Source organism: Schistocerca serialis, chromosome 3 (genome assembly GCF_023864345.2).
Source record: "Schistocerca serialis cubense isolate TAMUIC-IGC-003099 chromosome 3, iqSchSeri2.2, whole genome shotgun sequence".
NCBI lineage: Eukaryota > Metazoa > Arthropoda > Insecta > Orthoptera > Acrididae > Schistocerca > Schistocerca serialis.
Genome location: NC_064640.1, coordinates 291,103,351 through 291,117,411, shown reverse-complemented (window position 1 = coordinate 291,117,411; position 14,061 = coordinate 291,103,351). Strand labels below are relative to the sequence as shown.

At 25.6% G+C, this 14,061-nt stretch overlaps 1 long non-coding RNA gene across 3 annotated transcripts in view; it reads right to left on the bottom strand.

Moving 5' to 3' along the window:
- LOC126470076 (uncharacterized) overlaps nt 1–14,061 on the bottom strand; it is a 134,696-nt gene that overhangs the window by 43,525 nt on the left and 77,110 nt on the right. The window lies entirely within an intron of this gene.

Genomic DNA, 14,061 nt, shown 5'->3' with positions numbered 1-14,061 from the left:
AAATGAAAGGGTGCAGCCCCAATCTTTAATAATAATCTAGATCTAATTATTATTGTGGGAATAAATTCTCTTTCTCACCATATTGGATACCTTATTTGAATCAGCAAAATTGTAAATAATAGTATTGTCGATGCTATAGCTTGGACAATAAAATATTTAATTGACGACTCATTTATTATTATATATTTACTTCTTGTTAGGAGCGGAATAAATGAAAGTAAGTTGATCTCAAGTCCTATTCAAACTCCGAATCAGGAGTTTGATGAAATGGACAGGATCGTTCGTATCGTTAATGTTGATAGGAAGAGAAGTTTTGTAGAGTTGTTGGTCATTAAAAAGGAGAGGATTGATACCTCTATAAATGGGGTATGAACCCATTAGCTTGTTTAGCTTACCTGTTTACATTAAGGTGTATGATGCACGTTAGTTTTTTATATTAAAGGAGGTAGGTTAATTCTGTCTTATGTAATTTTTAATGAAGGTAATTTTTATGTACTTGTTTTACCCTATCAAGGTAACCCTTTAATCAGGCACTTCATTTATATTTAATATATAAATTAAAAAAATTTTTTTTAAATTTGTTTATGTATTATTTTGGTTATTTCAAATTAATTTATCTCGATTCGGATAATTTGAATATATAATATAATAAATATTACATTTAATTAAATTTATATACCTACAATGTTATTTTATTATCATTAAATGATTATTTTTATACATTTATTTATCTAGGATTTTAGCTACTAATGTTTTTAGCTTAAAATAGGTTATTATATTATAAATAATATAATAATATGTAATTTAATATTAAATATTATTATAATTAGATATAGCAAAAATAATTAATGATATTAAATGTACAATATTATATTAATACAAATGATTATATTAATTATAATAATTATAATAATATAATTTTCTATAATTAAATTATTTAACTAACTAATATTTAAGTTAATTTAATATAAAGTTATTTTTATACTAATTACATATTACATTAAATTACATAATTGTATTAAATATATTTATTATATTATTTAATCTTTCTTTATTAGTGAAAAGAAAGATTAAATAAGAAAGATTATAATACATTTATTAGTATACATATTCCATATTAATCTTTATATATATATAATAGAGAAGTTGTTGTGTTCATACGTGGGTGCATTTCTTTTTTTTTGGTCATTTTTTGTGTTTTTTTCTTTTTTTTCTTTAAATAATTGAATCTTTTATTTTTTCTTAATTTTATAAATTTTCAAATTTCTTAATTTTGTATCGAAAAGTTTTATTCTTGCTTGTTTATTCACTTTTTCTTTGTATTATATGTAAGTTTCGTTAAACTAAATGTTCTTTTTGCAGTAATTTGATTTAATTATCAAGTGATTTTGGATTTAGCAATTGATTTAGTATCGGCATAATTCGTTCCAGCAGCTGCGGTTATACGATTGATACAAGTGAATATTATTGGTTAAAACAGTTGTTTATATTTTTAGGGTTAAGATATAGATTTGGAAGGTGAAAAGTTAAAATTTATTTATTATTCTTGTTATGAATCTGTGAAAATTAAATAATAAACTAGGATTAGATACCCTATTATTTTAAATGTTAATTATATTTGCCAGGGTACTATTAGTTAAGGTCTTTAAACTCAAAGAATTTGGCGGTGTCTCATTCCATTCAGAGGAACCTACCCCGTGATTGATAATACACGATTTACCCTACTTAATTTATTTGTTTCTATATCTCCGTTTTCAGAGAATCTTTTTAGAGTTATAATTCTCAAGATTTATAATTATAAAATATTTCAGGTCAAGGTGCAGTTTATAGTTAAGAGGAGGTGGGTTACAATAGATTTTTGTTTATAACGTATATGATGGGGAAATACTGTTAATGAAGGTGGATTTGATAGTAATTTAATTTATTTAATTGAACTGACATTGGGTCTGAGGTGTGTACACATCGCCCGTCGCTCTCATTATTGATTATTCCATTTTATTATTTTAAGGTAGCTTCAATTTAGATGAGATAAGTCGTAACACAGTAGATGTACTGCAAAGTGTATCTAGGAAGAGTTTCAAGATATAACTTATTAGTAAAGTGTTACATTTACACTGAAAATTTTTCTGTGCAAATCAGGATATCTTGATTATTTATTTTATTATATTTATTTTTTGTTTGTTTAGTTATTTAATAAAAATAATTTTTTCGAATTTTGTCTTAGTCAATTTTGTAGAATAGATTTTTTAGATTATAGTTTATTCGAAACATAATTGTTTTATGAAATATTATTTTAAATTTTAAAAAGTAGATTTTATTTATTGTACCTTTTGTATCAGGGTTTATCAAAATTTTAGTATTTACTTTACTTGTCTTGATTTGGGTTGATTTATAAATAATTTATAGTTAATGTATCATAATTAGTACTAAATTATTTATAGAAATGAGATGTTAATCGTTTCCCAAGATATCTAGTTTCTTAAGAAAAAATTTAATTTTTTGAAGTTAATTGTTTTTATTTAATTTTTTAAGTATAAATGTTAACTTATTTATTCTTTAAGGGATAAGCTTTGAAGTTAATAACCTATAATTTGTTTTATGAAATATAACAGTAAGCTTTAAACCCGCTATCTTTAAGATTACATTTTAGTTCATTATTTTTTATTTTGATTTTATAAGTAGTTTAGGTTTTTTATTAAGATTATTGATTTAATTTTAAAATTTTTGTAATAATGATGGAATTAGTATATTTATTTGTATATAATTTTTACCTTGTGAATTTATTATAAGGAACTAGGCAAAATTGATTTCCGCCTGTTTATCAAAAACATGTCCTCTTGAAAATACTTTGAGGTCTGGCCTGTTCACTGAGCGGATTTTTAAAGAGCCGTGGTATCTTGACCGTGCAAAAGTAGCATAATCATTAGTCCCTTAATTAATGGCTGGAATGAATGGCCTGATGAGAAATCAACTGTCTCTTAATAAATTTATGAATTTACCTTTTGAGTCAAAAGGCTTATATTTTTCTTTAGGACGAGAAGCCCCTATAGAGCTTAACATTTTACTTTTATATAGTTTTTTGTTTGTCTTTCTATTTTTAATGATGATGTTTTGTTGGGGTGACATGAAGAATAAATAAACTCTTCTTTATTATATCATTTATTTATGTTTGGTGTTTTGATTGATTGATATTAGTACGAAAGGACCATATGGTTGAAATATTTTCTATTTTATTGATTAATGTTAATTAGATTACAATTTTGACATATTAATGTGTTGAATTTAGAATTCATTTATGTAGGTTTTTTCTACAAATAGTATTTATACTTTATGATTTATTTTATTTATTTTGAATTTTCTTTTATTATTTTTTTGTGTTTTAATTAGTGTTGCTTTTTTAACTTTATTAGAGCGTAAGGTTTTAGGTTATATCCAAATTCGAAAGGGTCCAAATAAAGTAGGGTTTGTAGGAATTCCTCAACCCTTTAGTGATGCTGTTAGGTTAATTTGTAAGGAGCAGCCAATTCCTATTATATCTAATTATTTACTTTATTATTTATCTCCTGTTTCTAATTTAATGATTTCCTTGGCTGTTTGAGTGATTACCCTTACGTAACGCATATATGTTCTTTTTCTTATGGATTTTTGTTTTTTTTATGTTGTACTAGATTGGGTGTTTATACTGTTATAATTGCTGGTTGGTCTTCTAATTCAAATTATTCTTTATTAGGTTCTCTTCGGTCTGTTGCTCATGCAATTTCATACAAAGTTAGTTTGGCTTTAATTTGATTATCTTTGATTATTTTAATTGGTAGTTTTAACATGTTTGATTTTATAAATTATCAGCTTTATTGTCGATTAATTATTATTTCTTTTCCTTTAGCTTTAGCTTGTTTTGCTTCTTGTTTAGCTGAAACTAACCGTACTCCTTTTGACTTTGCCGAAGGTGAGTTTGAGTTAGTTTCAGGTTTTAATATTGAATATGGTGCAGGTGAGTTTACTTTAATTTTTTTAGCTGAGTATACTAGAGTTGTTTTTAAAAGAATATTATTAGCTTTAATTTTTTTAGGTGGTGATATTATTATTTTATATTTTTATTAAACTTGCTGTTATGTCCTTTGGTTTTATTTGAGTTGGGGGTACATTACCACGTTTTCGTTATGATAAGTTGAAGTACTTAGCTTGAAAAAGTTTTTTGCCTTTATCTTTGAATTTTTTTATTTTCTTTGTTGGTTTAAAGATTTTATTTATTTCATTTATTTAGTGAAATTTTTTAAGAAAAGTTAATAGAAGAGTTAAACTTCTAGTTTTATGTTTTCAAAACATATGCTTTTCCTAAGCTAATTAACTTATTATTCCTTAATTAGTTTATCTCATGTGTTTGCAACATGAACATTAATTAAGAAGTATGTAATGTAGATAATTGTTAAGATTTGTCCTGTTATAATATAAGGTTCTTCAACAGGTCGTTTACCAATTCATGTTACTAAGCATACAACTACTAGATTTGCATATGCAAATAAGAAATATCATTCTGGTTGAATATGAACGGGGGTTACTAATGGGTTAGCAGGTACAAAATTATTTGGATCCCCTAGGAGCTAAGGATTAATCAAGCACAGTATAATTAATAATGATGTTATTAATACAAATGTAATAGACTCCTTGAAAGTAAAGTATGGGTGAAATGGAATTCTTTCAATATCTCCATTTAGGCCTAAGGGGTTATTAGACCCTGTTTGGTGAAGAAAGAATAAATGAATTGCTGCCATTCCAGCAATAATAAATGGAAGTACAAAATGGAATGAAAAGAATCGATTTAATGTTGCGTTATCAACAGGATACCCTCCCCACACTCGTTGAACTATATCTGTTCCTAAATATTGAATTGCCGATAATAAATTAGTAATTACTGTCGCACCTCAAAATGATATTTGACCTCAAGGTAAAACGTATCCTATAAATGCAGTTGCAATAACTAAGAATAGAATTACTGTACCAATTATTCAGGTGTGTATGTATATGTAAGATCTGTAGTAAATTCCTCACCCTACATGTAAATAAATACAAATAAAAAAAATAGAAGCTCCATTTGCATGTAAGGTTCGAATAATTCAACCATTATTTACGTCTCGGCAGATGTGAACTACACTACTAAATGCTATTTCAATATTTGATGTATAATGTATAGCTAAAAATAGTCCAGTTCCAATTTGAATTACCAAACATAACCCTAGTAGGGACCCAAAATTTCATCAAAATGAAATATTTGTTGGTGCAGTTAAATCAACTAAAGAGTTATTAATGATTTTAATTAAAGGATGTCTTAATTGTAAGGGTTTATTCATTAGTAAATTATCTTTTTTTATGAATAGGACCCTGGATAAAATTAGTGATTTTAACAACTGCTAATATTGCTAGAAATAAATAAATTATTATTATTATTGTGATAATGAATCTTGGTCTATTATATAGTTTTTCTAAAGATATTGTTATTTCTTGATAATTTATTGAATTATCAATATTTATAGTTTCAGTATTCTTGAAAAGTCTATAAATATTGTTATAACTAAAATAATTAATGTTGATATATTAAATACTCATATTGTTAAGGTAACAATTATCGTAATTGATTTAGGTTGAAATATTTCGTTTGATGCAATTCTCGTAATATAAATAAATGGAACTAATATACCACCAAGAAACGTTAAAAATAAAATATATGATAATCAATATCTTTCCATTATTGTTCCTGTTATTAGTGCAACTAGAAAAGTTTGTAGGATAATGAAAAGCATTATTGATATTGGGTGTCTTAATTTAATAAAATTAATATTTATTACATTTGATAGTGATATAATTATTATTTTGATCATTTCAGGGCTTAGTTTATTAAAAATTTCCGTTTTGGGGACCAATGATGGATGCTTTTCCACCTCTGAAGTTTTAAAAGTGGGGGCTGGACTTATTTCCGGTTTACAAGTCCGGCGTTTTTTATTAAACTATTAAAACTAATGTTTATATTGTCTGTCTTTACTTCTTTACTGGTTTATTTTGCTGGTGTTTATGTTTATTGTTCTAAACGCAAGCATTTATTAATGGTTCTTTTGAGATTAGAATATATTGTTCTTTCTTCATTTATATTAGTTATTGTTTTTCTTATTGAGTTTGATTATGATAATTTTTTTCTGTTATTTTTTTGGTTTTTTCTGTTTGTGAAGGTGCTTTAGGTCTTTCTATTTTAGTTTCAATAATTCGTTCTCATCGAAATGATTTTTTTAATTCTTTTGGTTTATCTTTATGTTAAAGTATTTATTTATAACTATTTTTTTGGTCCCTCTTTGTTTGGTTAATAATTGTTGATGGTTGGTTCTTTCTTCAATATTTCTGTCCAGTTTTGTTTTTATGATTTGTGTTTATTCATATGCAGATTTGAATATAATTAGATATTATTTTGGTATTGAGTATTTTTCTTTTAGTATGATTTTGCTTAGGTTTTGAATTTGTTCTTTAATAATTACTGCTAGAGGTTCAGTATATTTAAGTTCTTGCCATTCTAATTTTTTTGTCTTTATGGTCTTAATTTTAATGATTATACTTTATCGTTCGTTTGCTTGATTGAGTCTTCTTTCTTTTTATATTTTTTTGAGGCTAGATTAGTTCCTACTTTACATTTGATTTTTTTTTGAGGTTATCAACCTGAACGCTTACAGGCTGGTGTTTATTTAATTTTTTATACTCTGGTTGCTAGATTACCTTAATTATTAGTATTATTTAGGGCTTATGATTTTTCTAATACTTTATATTTTCCTTTATTGGTTGATTTTGGTTCTTATTATTTTATATTTTATGTCTTTGTAATTCTTGCTTTTTTAGTTAAGATGCCAATATTTTTGGTTCATTTATGGCTTCCTAAGGCTCATGTTGAGGCCCCTATTTCAGGTAGAATGTTTCCTGCTGGTGTTTTATTAAAGTTAGGTGGTTATGGTATTTTTCGTTTTATGAAGGTTATTTCTTATTTGGGTTTAAAGTTTAATTATTTTTGATTGTCTTTGGGTTATCTGGCGGAGTTATTTTTAGATTTATTTGTTTTCGTCAGGTTGATTTAAAGTCTTTAATTGCATATTCTTCTGTTGCTCATATAAGAATGGTTATTGGAGGATTGATGACCATGAATTGATGAGGTTGTATAGGTTCTCTTTCTTTAATGGTTGGTCATGGTTTATTTTCTTCTGGTTTATTTTGTTTGTCTAATATTATTTATGAACGTTTAGGTAGACGAAGACTATTAATTAACAAGGGTATAATTAATTTGATACCAAGAATGGCTTTATGATGATTCCTTTTGAGATCATCTAATATAGCTGCTCCTCCTTCTTTAAATTTCGTAGGTGAACGTAGATTATTAAATAGAATTATGTCTTGATCTTCTTTTAGATTTTTTGCTTAAATGTTTTTGTCTTTTTTTAGAGCAGTTTATACTTTATATATGTATTCTTATTCTCAGCATGGTATTTATTATTCTGGTGTTTATACTTGTTCTCTTGGTTATTTTCGTGAATATCATCTTTTACTTTTACATTGATTCCCTTTAAACATTCTTTGTTTAAAGGGCGAGTATTTTTTTGTTTAGGTTGCTTAAGTATTTTAATTAAAAATGTTGTTTTGTGGAATCAATGATATGAAATTTTCCTCTTAGGCCACGAATTTATTTTCTATTTGTTCTTTGAGTTTTTTCTTTATCTTTTTCGAGAAGTATAATTTTTATTTTGGGAATTTATTCTTTAATAATTGATTATAGAATTTTTTTTGAATGAGTACTTTTTAATTTAAATGGTTCTATTGATGTTATGATTTTAATTTTGGATTTAATGTCTCTTATTTTTATGTCTTTTGTTATATATATTTCTTCTTTGGTTATTTATTATAGAGAGGATTTTTTATTGGGAGAAAAGAATATAAATCGTTTTATTGTTATTGTTTTAATATTTATTCTTTCTATAGGTTTTTTAATTAATATTCCTAATTTGATCAGAATTTTATTAGGATGAGATTGTTTGGGTTTAGTTTCTTATTGATTAGTTATTTACTACCAAAATGTGAAATCTTATAGTGCAGGTATGTAAACTGCACTTTCTAATCGTATTGGTGATGTTGCTATTTTAATTTCTATTGCTTGGATATTGAATTTTGGTGGTTGAAATTATATTTATGATTATGATTTTATTTCTAACTCTTTTGAAATAAAGCTTATTACTATATTAATTGTTTTAGCAGCTATAACTACAAGAGTTCAAATTCCCTTTTCTTCTTGACTTCCTGCTGCTATGGCTGCTCCTACTCCTGTTTCTGCTTTGGTTCATTCTTCTACTATTGTTACTGCTGGGGTTTATTTATTAATTCGTTTCAGACCAATATTAGATACTTATAATTGTGGTTGATTCTTACTTTTAATTGGTTGTTTAACTATATTTAATGCTGGTTTGGGGGCTATTTTCTGAATTTGATTTGAAGAAAATTATTGCTCTTTCTACTTTAAGACAACTTGGTTTAATAATAAGAATTTTGGCTATGGGTTATCCAAAACTTGCATTTTTTCATTTATTAGCTCATGCTTTATTTAAGGTGTTATTGTTTATGTGTGCAGCTTCAATAATTCATAATTTAAAGGATTCTCAGGATATTCGTTTTATAGGTTCAATTGTTAATTTTATACCTTTAACTTCAGTTTGTTTTAATGTTTCTAGTTTGTCTTTGTGTGGTATACCTTTTTTAGCAGGGTTTTATTCAAAGGATTTAATTCTTGAGATGATTTGTTTAAGATGAATTAATTGTTTGATTTTTTTTCTTTATTTCTTTTCTACTGGTTTAACTGCTTCTTATTCTTTTCGTCTTTTTTAATATTCAATATCTGGTGATAACAATTTTTATTCTAGATTTTCTTTTGTTGATAAGGGTTATTATATTTAGTTTGGTATAATTGGTTTATTGTTTGTTGCTGTTTTTGGTGGTAGCCTTTTGTCTTGATTAATTTTCCCTGTTCCTCATGTGATTGCCTTGCTTTATTATTTGAAGTTTTTAACTATTACTGTAGTTGTTTTAGGTGCTTATTTGGGTTATCTCATTTCTAATTTTGATTTTTCTCAAAATTTATTTTCTTTAAGTATACTTTCTTTTGTTAGATTTGCTGGTTCTATATGGTTTATACCCTTTCTTTCAACTAAGTTTATTAGATATATTCCTTTAAAATTAGGTTATTATTCATTTAAATCATTTGATTATGGTTGAGGTGAATTATTTGGTGGTCAAGGTTTATATAGACTATTTATTTAATTGGTTATATACAGGGTTGATATGATTCTAATTTAAAGATTTATATTTTAACTTTTATTTTTTGAATATTTATTTTGGTGGTATTATTTTTCGTTTACTTAAATAGCTTATAATTAGAGTGTGACTCTGAAGATGTTAAGGAAGTATTTTTACTTTTAGGTATTTATAAATATACATACATTATTTTTACAGCGAAAATGTAATGTTTTATTTAAACCATATAAATTTTAGAAATGTTAACAGAGTTCAACTGCTAATATAAAAAGTTAGCAGCTATCATATTGGTTTTATATTTCCTTAATTGGAACTTTATAGTTCCATTATATTATTAACAGTAATACACCACTTTTTTGGATTCAATTATTAAGAATAAGGGTATTTTATTTACCAACCTTCCAGGTCGAAACTGACTGCAATCTTTCGCTTCTTATTCTATTTAAGGTTGATTGATTATATCAATACTTTTTGAATGCAACCCAAATGTTATAGTTAACTACAACCCTTTATTCTGCTCATTGTAAGGCTCCTTGATTTCATTCATGGTATAGTCCGCCTAGTAAATCTATAATAAAAAATATTGTTAATACTTTTCAGATTATAATGTCTGAAGTTTTAAAAATAATTACAATTGGAAGGATTAGTCCGATTTCTACATCAAATATCAAGAAAATTACTGCAATTAAGAAGAATCGAAGTGAGAATGCTATTCGTGCTGATCTTTTCGGGTCAAATCCACACTCAAATGGTGATCTTTTTTCTCGGTAATTAATTAATTTGTTTGATAATGTTGTTGCAAGAATTATAACAATTATTGGGATAATAAATCTAATACAAATTCTTGTAGATAAAATCAGGTTTGTTTTTCTTGATTTATATCAAGCTTTCTGATTGGAAGTCAAATGTACTATTTATACTAGAAAAACAATTATCTACCTCATCAATAAATAGAGATGTATAAGAATAATGATACCACATCTACAAAGTGTAAGTATCAAGCTGCTGCTTCAAATCCAAAGTGGCGTCTTGGTGAGAATTGGTTTATTGAATGTCGAAGTAGACATGTTGATAAAAAAATTGTTCTCATAATTGTTTGTAGACCATGGAATCCTGTTGCAACAAAGAATGTTGATTTATAAACTGCATCTGCAATGGTGAAGGGTGCTTCTCAATATTCGTATGCTTGAAGTATAGTGATGTATAGTCGTAGTAATACTGTAAAGAATAGTCCTTGTAACGCTTGAGTATGATTAGATTCTATTAAACTATGATGTGCTCATGTTATTGTTACCCCTGATGCCAAAAGAATTGCTGTATTAAGTAATGGAATTTGTATAGGATTAAAAGGTTGAATTCCTATTGGGGGTCATAGTATCCCTAGTTCAATAGTAGGTGCTAGTCTTCTTCTAAAAAATGCTCAGAAAAATGAAACAAAGAATAGTACTTCTGATGCAATAAATAAAATTATTCCTCATCATAATCCAAATGATACAAAACCTGTATGTAGCCCTTGGTATGTCCCTTCTAGTACTACATCTCGTCATCATTGGATTATAGTTAGTAGGAGCAATTCCGAATCCGATTATAAATAAGTTAATGTTAAATAGGTGAAATCATTTTGCTAATCCTGATACTAGAACTATTGCTTCAATTGCTCCTGTTAATGGTGAAGGTCTATAATCTACTAAGTGGAATGGGTGGTTTGAGTGAGTTGTTAACATAGGTTTAGTATACTTCTCTAGAATAAAAAGTTCTTAAAATTGAGAAAACATAAGCTTCAATTATTGCTACTGCTGATTCTAAGATTAATAGAAGTATTTGCCCTATAATTAATAATGAAATTAAGTTTATTGCTATAGATGGTCCGGTATTTCCTAGTAATGTTAATACCAAGTATCCTGGAATTATATTTGCTGCTAGTCGTACTGCTAGCGTACCTGGTCGAATGACATTTCTAATTGTTTCAATTAATAGTATAAATGATATTAATGCAGGCGGTGTTCCTTGAGGAGCAAGGTGTGTAAACATGTGATTGGTATGATTAATTCATCCAAATAACATATATCTTAATCATATAGGTAGAGCGATTGCAAATGTTACTGCCAAATGTCTTGTTCTAGTAAAGATGTAAGGGAATAATCCTATAAAATTATTAAATAGTATTATAATAAAAATTGAGATAAAGATGAATGTTGTTCCATTAAATGATTTTGGTCCTAGTAATGTTTTAAATTCATTGTGTAAGATTAAGTTTAGTTTATTTCAGATAATATTAATCCGTGATGGAGTAAGTCAAAACATTGATGGGATTAATAATAATCCTAAGAATGTTCTATTTCAATTTAATGATTAATTGAAGATATTAGTTGATGGATCGAATGTTGAAAATAAGTTTGTTCTCATTTTCAATTCAAGTTTTTTATATCAATTATTCTTTTTTCTGGTCTTTTAATAATATTTGGTTTAAATGAGATAAAAGTTTATTTGATTAAATGAAATTAATGTGGGCGAAAATATAATGAATAGGGAGAACCATATGAGAGGGGATATTTGAGGGATTGGGATTAAATTTCCCCATCAGAAGTAGTCGTTATTTACTATTTTTGGTTTAAGAGACCATTACTTACTTTCAGTCATCTGATGTATTTCAATGTGTACTAATTATTTAGTTATTTTAGATTGACACTCTAATGTTTATTTTAATACATTTATTTACCTACGATTTTTGCAACTAATTGTTTTTAGCTTAAAATTGGTTATTAAATTATAAATTACATAATAATATTGATTTAATATAAATATTATTATAATTGGATATAATAAACATTATTAATGATATTAAATATAAAATATTATATTAATACAAATGATTATATTAATTATAGTAATACAATTACATAATTTTCTATAATTAAATTATATAACTAATTAATATTTAAGTTAATATTATATTAATAACTTATTACGTTAAATTACATAACTATATAAAATATATTTATTATATTATTTAATCTTTCTTTATTATTAGTGAAAAGAAAGATTAAATAAGAAAGAATATAATACATTTATTGGTATACATATTCCATATTAATCTTTATTTATATATAATGGAGAAGTTGTTATGGTCTTACGGGGGTGTGTTCCTTTTTTTTGGAATTTTTTGTTTTTTTTCCTTTTTTTTCTTTAAATATTTGAATCTTTTATTTTTTCTTAATTTTATAATTATTCGAATTTCTTTTTTTGTTTTCAAAAGCTTTATTCTTGCTTGTTTATTCACTTTTTCTTTGTATTATATGTAAGTTTCGTTAAACTACACGTTCTTTTTGCAGTCATTTGATTTGATTATCAAGTGATTTTGGATTTAGCAATTGATTTAGTATCGACATAATTCGTGCCAGCAGCCGCGGTTATACGATTGATACAAGTGAATATTATTGGTTAAAACAGTTGATTATATTTTTAGGGTTAAAATATAGATTTGTAAGGTGAAATGTAAAAATTTATTTATAACTCTTTTTATGAATCTGTGAAATTAAAATAATAAACTAGGATTAGATACCCTATTATTTTAAATGTTAATTATATTTACCAGGGTACTATTAGTTAAGGTCTTTAAACTCAAAGAATTTGGCAGTATCTCATTCCATTCAGAGGAACCTATCCCATGATTGATAATACACAATTTACTCTACTTAATTTATTTGTTTGTATATCTCCGTTATCAGAGAATCTTTTTAGAGTTATAATTCTCAAGATTTACAATTATAAAATGTTTCAGGTCAAGATGCAGCTTTTAGTTAAGAGGAATTGGGTTACAATAGATTTTTGTTTATAACGGATTTGATGGTGAAATACTGTTAATGAAGGTGGATTTGATAGTAATTTAATTTATTTAATTTAACTGATATTGGGTCTGAGGTGTGTACACATTGCCCTTCGCTCTCATTATTGATTACTGCAGAAAATTTTTCTGTGCAAATCAGGATATCTTGATTATTTATTTTATTATATTTCTTTTTCGTTTATTTAATTATTTAATAAAAATAACTTTGACGAATTTTGTCTTAGTATATTTTGTAGAATTGATTTTTTAGATTATAGTTTATTGGTAATGTAATTGTTTTATGAAATATTATTTTAAATTTTAAAAAGTAGCTTTTATTTACTGTACCTTTGGTATCAGGGTTTATCAAAATTTTAGTATTTACTTTACTTGTCTCGATTTGGGTTGATTTATAATAATTTATAGTAAATGTATCATAATTATTATTGAATTATTTATATAAATGAGATGTTAATCGTTACCAAAAATATCTAGTTTCTTAAGAAAAAAGTTAATTTTTTGAAGTTAATTGTTTTCATTTAATTTTTTAAGTATAAATATTAACTTATTTATTCTTTAAGGGATAAGCTTTGAAGTTAATAACATGTAGTTTGTTTTATGAAATATAATAGTAAGCTTTAAACCAGCTATCTTAAAGATTACGTTTAGTTCATTATTTTTTATTTTGATTTTATAAGTATTTTATGTTTTTATTAAGATTATTGGTATAATTTTAAAATTTTTTAAATAATGATAGAATTAGTATATTTATTTGTATATAATTTTTACCTTGTGAATTTATTATAAGGAACTAGGCAAAATTCATTTCCACCTGTTTATCAAAGACATGTCCTCTTGAAAATAATTTAAGGTCTGGCATGCTCACTGAGCGGATTTTTAAAGAGCAG